Source organism: Orbicella faveolata, unplaced genomic scaffold (assembly GCF_042242905.1).
Source record: "Orbicella faveolata isolate gen_17 unplaced genomic scaffold, um_ofav_v1 contig_3, whole genome shotgun sequence".
Classification (NCBI taxonomy): Eukaryota; Metazoa; Cnidaria; class Anthozoa; order Scleractinia; family Merulinidae; genus Orbicella; species Orbicella faveolata.
In genome coordinates, this window is record NW_028301558.1 from 23,126,168 (window position 1) to 23,134,908 (window position 8,741).

The 8,741-nt window shown below is 38.1% G+C and overlaps 1 pseudogene; it reads right to left on the reverse strand.

Annotated features, from left to right (window-relative positions):
* Positions 1–7,278: 7,278 nt before the first annotated feature.
* Positions 7,279–8,444, reverse strand: LOC149106907 (adenosine receptor A2b-like; annotated as a pseudogene).
* Between the last annotated feature and the right edge of the window lie 297 nt (positions 8,445–8,741).

An 8,741-nucleotide genomic window follows, 5' to 3' on the forward strand; every position in this document is an offset into this window, starting at 1 on the left:
ATTATCAGTTAGCTAATAATATCTTAATTCTCATTGGTAACATGGACAAAGAGCTGTCTACTGTTGTGGTTGGTTGGCTGAATAAAGTAAAAATGAGCATCGTTATGAGCTGGAGATAATTCATTAAATATTAAGAGATGTACCGTTATTTCAATTTTGTAAAATATGTTGTTAAGAGTGAATGTCGGTAAGAATCGTAGAAAATTAAAAAAAATGTAGCCACAAGGACCCAAAAACCGGTGGTATCTCAAATCTGCTGATAATTTGAAAATCAAAGAGATTTAAGAGCCTACTTCTGAATGGCTCTTGCCTTGCTATACGGGTTAGCGGTTAGGTTGCGTTCTGACTTTTGAGTGCTATATATGGTAAGCCCACAACACCATGAGCACCCATTATGATGTGCACCTCACTTTAGTCAAGGAGGAACTCTTTGGGACGAGGGAGTTATTATATCACAACTTACTACCGTTATGAAATTCTTTATTTGGCTTTTTGTTCTCTTCATTGCTTTTAAAGTATCGATATTTAACCAAAGCTGTAACACGAATCTCTAGCAAACCGGGACGATAATTATTAACTTTTTTCTTAAAAAGGAAAACTGCTTTTTGAACCAAAAAAAGATTTCATATTAACAAAAACGTGACATTCCCAACACTATAAGCATTACATGAATGATGCGATTTGTGTCAGGTTTTAAAAGGTCGGGTGCAATCATGCATGCGAAATAAATTTCTGCTGTGAAATATCAGAGAAAAAAAAAAAAAAAAAAAAAAAAAAAAAAAAATCAAATTCAGGTTTTTCTTTTTCCGGTCTTCTGTTGCCGTGATTTGGCCTTCCTTACTATCCCTGTTGGTGTATTTTGTTTTGTGATTTACAGCGCGATACCTCTTTTAGTGGCTTTTGTTTCTCTGATTAAGCTTACATCTGTTTACATTCTGTGGAATACAAACTCATGGAAGGAAAGTTTCAAGCTAGCTCCCAAAGTCTATAGTAAAGAGCTAATTTTACTCCGTTCCATCAGGGGCCATAATCGGGGACGGAGACCGTAAGCGCGCGCCATTTCAAGTATTGGGGTTGTCCCCATGATATGGGACAATAATTCTATTTTTAGAACAGATTGCGCCATCACCTGCGGCACACGCGCGTGCATGCTGCGAGGATTTTTGCGGATATCGCGCGGGTGAAATGGCGTCCGAAATTCCCGAAATGTTTCATGTTTTTGCCCCACAACTCAACGCGTTTACGTCTGTTGGAGTTTTGCTTAAGTATTTTCGTCGTAAGCTACTCCAGTTTGAGTGAAGTAAGACAGTGTCGAATTTAGGTATGTTCCGCTGTAAGCTTATATATATCGCTGACCAAGTTGTGTTCCGACTGATGCTTCTTTTACATGAGCTGTACATTACTCCACTTTAAATTTCACATATGTTGAAGATTAACAGCTTTTCCATTACACAGCAAAAAACTAGCTGGATATATTTAGATATAGCAGAGCTTCAGGACTTCATAGTTTCATAGCTCCTCTTGCCACACGCTTGTCAGTCTATCGCGACCGAAAAGTAAAACAAAATAATTGCTAGTTTGAGTTTCGCTTGAATTGTAAGCAACGCTTGATGTTTCATCGAGGCTTAATAACTTTACGTCCGTAGATACTGCTCGGTTTTATTCGTGTAAAAATCCAGTAAATTCTGTGTTGTCGATGAATGAGAGCGCCCGCCGATGCGTGTTTTGTACAGTCAGTAAACATGACAAATTGTACTTCCGCCGCACTTTCGTGTGAAAGCGTACATCGAACTCAAACAATAGCTCTATAGTTTTTAAATATGTTTAAGATTGATAAATGTTTGAGAACATATTAAAAGCTAAGCTGAAATATGTGAATAAAGCAGAAACAATCAGCAAAGTTACGATGACGCTTTCTTTAATCAACTTGGAATAACGATTTCGATTTTGTTGATCGAGTTATAAAAACTCCTTGTCTGTTTTCATTTTCGCAGTGTAAAACTTCACTATGCTTATGTTGAAGAAACACACATGATGTTAGTAGCCTTTTTTACATTCGTGAAATTTGTTGCAGCATCTCAACACAAAAGATAACGAAAGAAATCTTTGTCAAGATTTGTTGACAATTGAAAACACCGACTCGGACTTGAAAGTGTACGAGCTGCACTATGCAAATGAGCTAATTGTACGCGTCAGACTTTCCTTTCAAAAACCTTTGCAAACTCACCAAACAGGCAGAGACAATAAGAAACCATCAAAACAGGTTTTGGTTATGATTAAACATGTCTGAGAAACTCACAAATTAACTCGATACCAGAGTAGAGAGTTTTCTTGCTATATTCTTAAGCATACGCGTGAGCTTACAACTAGCGAGAGCAGATCTTATTATTCATTCCCAGCGCGAGATTGAAGTCTTGTTTTCGACCCTGAAAAACCCACCTTTTCTGTTAGCTCAGAGCATTAAACTACATATAAGCACCCTGGTTCGTATTCCCTGCCTTATTCCCTGCCATCGCTGTGAAAAATACCCAAGAGAATCTCTAACTCTCACCATTTGATCACGCAACGTGACAACATCCACGCGAGAGCCCCTGACATGTGCGTGAATCCGCGTGGATATATGACGTCAGGATGGCGCAATTTGTTCTAAAAATAGAAAAATTGTCCCATATCATAGGTGCGCGCGAATCCCGAGACTTACGGTCTCCGTCCCCGATTATGGTTCCTGGTTCCATATAATTGATTAGAGGCTCGTAGCAAAACAAAAATAAAATGAAGGAAAACTTATTTTGGTCCCGATTCCAGTAGACCGCTTTTAGTGGGACTGCGACTTAATTTTTGAAATAATTGTTTATGAAAATTGTATTTTATCTGTGTCCCCAATTAGTTCCATAGTTTTGTAGAGAGCGTCTATGTCATTATAACTCAAGAATATATTTGTGTCGTCCGTCTGCAAATAGTTTTCAAGATAATAATTGAGAGCACAGCATATGGCTCTGCTTTCTGCGGCTAGCTCAAGTAAAAAGAAACTAAAATTTTTCATCCCTTTAGTTTTATTTTTCAATTTCCATTTTTCCTCGTTGTCACTACTATGCCAATTTATAAAATAACCGAGATACTACGCACGCTCTGATTGGTCAATGGAGTTGCTAAACCGGTGTTCTATTGTACCGGTAAACCACGGTTCCCGATCTATGGCAGCTCTACGCGGGAACTAGAGAACTCGGAACTCTAGCGATAACAAATGTAATGAACAGTTTTGCCTTTCACCGGCTGAGATATCAATAACACGAATATCTTTTCATTCAACATACACATGGAAATTTGCAAGGAAAAAAAGGATCAGAAGTTGGTCGTCATATAAAGCTTTAAGTTTATCTTTTCTTCCACGGCAAAAAATTTACGCCGACTCCGATCCGGTTACGCTTGAGGTTAAAATTAAAGAAGTTTTAAACCCTTTTTTCGGTGCTTTCCACGGTCTGTGGAGGACAAAGGCAGCTGGGCCTGACTGATCAATTTGGGTTGTCGAAAAAGCACGGAAAAGATTTCTTTCCATCAGAAATTTTGAGTTTAAACTCCACGCATGCACGCATAACACGATAAATGAATTTGGTTTTCATAAGCTTAGCTTTGACACAATAGTTTTCATCTATTAAAATACAGAGAAACATGGACTTTATAGCCTTCAGCATAAATAAATAAATTCTGAATAAATTTCGGAAGCAGCGTTTCTGTAATTAACCTTCATTCCATTCTCAAAACTTTAGAAAATTATAAGGCAAACAACGACAGCCTGCCCGAGCCCCTGATGAAATCGATACTTGAAAACTCCAGCCACGGCTATTCGCTCCGAGGGAAAGTACTTTCTTCTATACCACGATTTAACTCGCGATTTATGAAAGACTCACTTAGATATAAGGGATCTGTCCTTTGGAACATAGTTTTATACCACGAACAACATAAAAGTTTTTCAAGCTTTTTCGACCTTAGAAAGCAGGTTGTAAATAGAGCCTATTTTAAAGATTTTAACTTTAACGCCCTGTCGGCTTCGACAACCCGCCACAGACATAGTGACTTTATATTCAATTAGTTTTAGTTAGTTTATTGTAATCATATAATAGATTAACTTAGTAATAGTTCTAGTTAGCAATTAATTAAATAATTAATTTTATTGTAAATCTAGGAATTTTAATCTAAACATTTTAATCGTAATTTTAAATTTTTAGCAAAGTTAAATTTAAATACACCACCCCACAAGCTTTTAGCTTTAATTATTATCGTGGTTAAATTAAGTTTATCTATCTCTCTATCTATCTATCTATCCATCCATCCATCCATCCATCCATCCATCCATCCATCCATCCATCCATCTATCTATCTATCTATCTGTCAAACACTGCGTTGAATCACTTGGCCAAGCACATGAAGATTGGATTACTTGCACACGTTTGGTACAGCCTTTTACTTTCCTGATGACCGATTCCACCTGCATTTCCCCGTCAGAATACTTTTGAGTTAATTAATACACTACTTGTCTTTCACCGATAACCGTTTCCTTTCCTTTCTTAAAACTTTCTTAACGTGAAATGTTTTCATACATACATACATACATACATACATACATACATACATACATACATACATACATACATACATACATACATTTTATTTGTTATCAAATTAAAATTACAATTGTAACATGCCCGCGGATAGCTGAGCTAATCTAGGTGGGTCATGTTTGGACGAGTTATTAATATACTAGTAGTAATCAGAGATTTGAGAGTGCGTTCGACGCTCTCACTTTAATATATAATTATATATCGTAAATAAATGATTTCACTAGCTGATTTTCAACCTTTGTCTATTGCTAAAATCAACATTTTTCAGCAGCAACCGAGGTTTTACAGTCAGATATGCATAGTGTGAAAGTCCATGCAAGCGGTCACGATTTGTTGATACGTTGCGTGACGCTGCCAGTTTCTGTAGTTTCTCAAGTTTCATAGAATATTTAAATTACGTACATTATTCTAAGCTAGCATTTGCAGTCGCGTGCTCGTTTCGCGACTAGTTCGAGTATTTCCCCTGATGAAGAAAGTAGTCTTATGGATCTTGCCTTCAGAGTACTTTTCCACCGATTCCAAACAATAAAATTTCGACCGGATAAAAACTGAGCTATCTGTGGCGACTGGAACTAATCAGCAAATGCAATCAAAATGTAGCTGTTCCCACGGTTATCATCCCAAAGACAAGTCGTGCTAATAAACAAGGACAATTCCCTCAGATTGCGATAAATGCTGCCGTCGAAGCGTTCAAATTCGCCAAAATCTAACGCTGAGAGCACATAATAGTGAGGCGTACGGCGACTGAATGGAAAGAAGTCAAAAAAAGATCCATCGGAAAGACGAGTTCACATGGCCTGCTCACATACTCACATGTTCGCCACATGTTTTATCACATGTCTTAGCATTAAACGGTACCAGTTTACTGGCAGTGACATGCCCCTATAAAAATCAAGCAGGGTGGCCATTTTGGTGTCCTTACAGGAATGTGGTTTTTTTCAGCCTAGAACCGTGCACAGGGTAACCAACTCTGAAAAGCCACAGGTCAAAATTAGGTTTGCGTTCCACTTCGTCGAACGCAACAACTAGGTGCAACTAAATACAACTGAAGGTGACAAGAGAACTAAAGAGACTAGAATTGACAACGATGACTAAAGACAACTAATAAACTAACGATATTACAAATAATAATTAACAACAGTCACGACGAGAGACTACAGATACACTAAAGCGAAATTATTTCGTCGCTTTGCTCTACAGATTTCGTGTCCGGCGCCGAGTCTGTGCTTTCATTCTTTCAGTCGCTATGATTGGTTTGTCGCGTCATCTCATGAATTTGATGAGGATAAGTAACTTGATCACGAAAGTACAATAAATTTTCCTCTCATTGACAGACGTTTTCTATAGTTATTTCATAAAAGCAATAGATCGTTTTCACTGTCACGCAATAAAAAAATAAATCAAAAACCATCCAGTGGAAAAAGCTAAGAAATTATGATGTTATAGAAGATAACTAAATAAGACACTTCTCCAAGTTTTAGGCCTGTGGGTTCCCCCAAACTTCAGATATTCGTCGAAATGTTTCGCAGATATTTACAGAGACCAGTATGAAAACGCCATGTTGGTGTACCTCCGTGGTACACCAATATGGCGGCCGGAAAATAGTGTAAACATCTGGAACTTACTTTGGCTATCTAGGCGGCTGATTATCAGTAGTGATCAAACAAGCATTTACATAAGCACTTTTCCTAATGCTCTAACTTCTAAAAAGGCTCAAAATCATGAGATAAGTATATATTTTTCGACAAACTCGATCGTAGCCTTGTGTCACGCACCTCCATAACCCTGAAATTCAAAATACTCTGGATTCCAAACGAAGCACGCTATTGAGCTGTAAAATTGTAAACAGATATAAATATACCGCCTCTTATGCCTGATTAGGATAAAAACTTTGGTGGCTCTTTAGTTTTGGATTTTACAAAGTGATGACGTCACGTGAAAACGATCTATAGACCACTCTTTCTATGGGTTTACCGACGCAATAAATCACTTGGGATGTTGGGAGAACACTCTAAAAGCCTGTAAATCACTCGCCTGACGGCTCGTGATTTACAAGCTTTTCTCGTGTTCTGCCAACATCCCGCGTGGTTTACTGCGCCAGTAAACCCATAGAAAGAGTGGTCTATTGCTTAAATAATTCATAAATGGGTACTACACCGTCACGGAGATTTTGCGCATTTTTGGCCAAAGCGATGCTAAATACATTAGCACATTTTCTCATACACTAAATACGCTTATAGACGTCAACTGAGTTGTCTTAAGGAAAGCAAATTGTAACCAGTGACGTTTCCAAGGCAAAAAGGCAGAATTTGATAAAATCTGCCCACCGTTTTCAATTTGAGATCAAAACCTGTTACATGCATGCATCACTCAACTTTAATAGCTTTAGTATAGTACCATAGTAATTGGTAACCATAAAAGATCACTATTTTAGATCTCTATATATTGATGTAAAATTTCTATTTGCTTTCGAAAATTCGAAGTCGTTTTCACGATGGCCCCCCTTTTAGATGTTTGCTCGAAATTAATAAATTACCTTCTGTTAATAAAGATGATAATAATGATATTATGAGGTACTCAAAGTAAGTATAAATATTTATTTATTATTATTGTTATTATTATTATTATTATTATTATTATTATTATTAAGTCTTTGAGGTCTTGAATACATTCTCAGTCTTTGATCGCTTATGTACAGCACTTCAAAAGTCTTTTAAAGCTACTTCGAAAGTTCTCATTTCTCCAACAGTAGATCAGAGGATTCCAACAGGGGTTCAAATTTGCAACCAAATAAACTGCGTACATCTCGTGCATGGTGATCTGTGCTGAGGTCAGAAAGCGGAGGCACACGACAACCAACAATGGGATGAAACTTACAAGACAGACCCCTACCACAATGACCACGGTCCGGGCTCCTTTTATTTCACGCTTCATGGCGAGTTTTCCATGCAAGCTGTCTTCCTCCTGAATTTCTCTTCGCTGTTTCCAAGCAATTATAAAAATGTAACGATCGATGTACGATGTCATGATAACCACAATGGGAACGACCAGTAATGATACCACCAAGAAAACAAGGTATGATCTGGCGGATGCTGACTGTAAACTGAAGGTCTCGTGATGACGATCGACGCACGGAGAACAACGCCTGTAAAAACTCCTTAAAAACTTGCAGCCCATCTGTCTTCAACACTTCGGGAAAGATCGATGCAACAGCAATTCCCCAAAGCCAAACTACGACGAAGGCAATCGTTGCTCGGCGATTAGTTACTATCGTGTGATACCTCAAGGCGAACTTGATGGCGATGAAGCGTTCCACACTGATTAAAGCGAGATGCAGAATGATGATGGCGTTGAAAGTAAAGCTGACCGTTGACGCGAAGCTGCATAATACACGCGGCGGTGGTGTCTTGTCGACAATGATGCAGGCAATATGTAAAATGGAACCAACGGTCAACAAAACGTCCGCCACTGACAAACTCACCAGAATGGCGTTAGAAGCACTCTGCAGACTTGAAAATCTATAAAATGTTCTGACCACAAGATAATTTCCAAAAATAGTGGAAATTATCACAAGGCTATAGATCACAGTTAAAATGGCTTTTATCCACGTAGGTGCATCTTTAATCTCAGGCTCCATTCTGCGAGAGTAGTACCAAGGTTCCCAGCTTCTAAGTTGGACAATGTTTGTGTCTTTGATAACTCTGACGGCGAATTCGAGGGGCAATGTTTGTGTCCGTTGATAACTCCGACGGCGAAGTCGAAGTAGTAAAGTTCGCACTTACCGCGCATGACAAGGATCCTTTATCTGAGCACTTGAACTCATGTTTCCGCCACATGAATATAAGGTGTAAGAGAATAAACGACTTCAAAGACGTGTTCAAAATTATTTGTCAATTTCTTCTCAAATGTGACTCTGCCACAGTTTTCACTCAACAAAACGCTTTTTTGAAATGAACATAAAAAATAAAGGAGCATAAACTGTGTTTGAGTTACAACCAACTAATTTTGCCTAATTACGCAAAGGGCGACAACTCGTCCAACCGTGTGTAAAGGATTAATTAAATGACGCACTGTGCTGTTATTATTGAAATGAGGGATTTCTAATTGTTAATGGCTTGCAAT